Genomic DNA, 1,238 nt, shown 5'->3' with positions numbered 1-1,238 from the left:
ACCAGATTCCAGTCCCTACCTTTGACTCATTGCAGTAAATACGCCTTCCTAAATAAACACTTCAAATTTTTTTGTGGTTATAATTCAGGCTCCTGACGTACAAGACAAAGAAGTTATTATCTCCTTATTGTGTGCCATCTTGTTTAGATTTGCATTTTATTTTCCTCATTTGCCTTTCTTTTTTTTAATCTTATAGCTTTTGAGACACTTGCAAAGTTACAGCACTTCACACAGTTACATAGCTCCTCATAAGTCAAAAAATAATGGGGAGATTTACAAAACCTGGTATCTTATCAGCTTATCAGGGACTTGACTCTAAAGTTCCTGTTACACAATGAAGGTAAATTTTGAGAAAAGATAGTTAGGAAGTGTCTTCAGTTTTGAGTCACACATGTGCTGAAGGCACTTTGTCCTGTAACAGTGCTGTGACCTGGCCTGGTGTCAGGTCGTGTGTCTGTCAGGCTGTTTCACACTTGGATATCCTTGTCCTGCCTAATGTGTGAAGGCATTTCTTCACCTCTGCAGCATGCAACAGCCCTTACCACTCTTCAGGCTCATGCAAAGCCCAAACACCATCCTCAGGCTTTCTGTGGCTGATAATTAGTCCTTCCTCATCAACACCAACTTCTGTTTTCCTTTGCTGACACAGAAATGGAATCTGATGCCGATACTCTTCTTCCATTGCTATTTAAAGAGTGCTGACTCTTCATTAAAATCAAGAATCACGTATTTTCTTCATTCCTAAAGAAGAGCTAATACTACCCCCCAAGTACTGTATTGCCCCAGGTTTTACCCCAGAGGCTTCCAGTGTTATCCTACCCTGGTCCCTTCCACCACAGAGATGCCAGATGACATATTAGATGTCAAACAGCCTCCTCCTAATATTTTGTTACGTAATAACAAGGTACGTAGCCTGAATGCCAAGACTGTCTCTGAAAAAGTGTTTGTTGTTTGACCGCATAATTGAGCATCTGTCAATAATGTAAAAAGATGTGTATACTCTTAGAACAAGAAAGTGTTTGGGTAAAGAATTGCTCATAACTGCAGTGAGAAAGAATCCTACCTGGAATAATCAGAATTTTTTCCTTCCATGAATGCTTGTTTTGTTGTGTTATAAAGAACACAAATAAGAGTTAGTGTCTCATTGCTCTCCTGGCAAACCAACTTGCAAGATGTGAGGCAGGGTAAGCTTCATTCACAGTATTATTTTTATGCTTTAAAACCACACAACTACAGCA

Source organism: Columba livia, chromosome 2 (genome assembly GCF_036013475.1).
Source record: "Columba livia isolate bColLiv1 breed racing homer chromosome 2, bColLiv1.pat.W.v2, whole genome shotgun sequence".
Classification (NCBI taxonomy): domain Eukaryota; kingdom Metazoa; phylum Chordata; class Aves; order Columbiformes; family Columbidae; genus Columba; species Columba livia.
Note: the sequence above shows the minus strand (reverse complement) of the source record.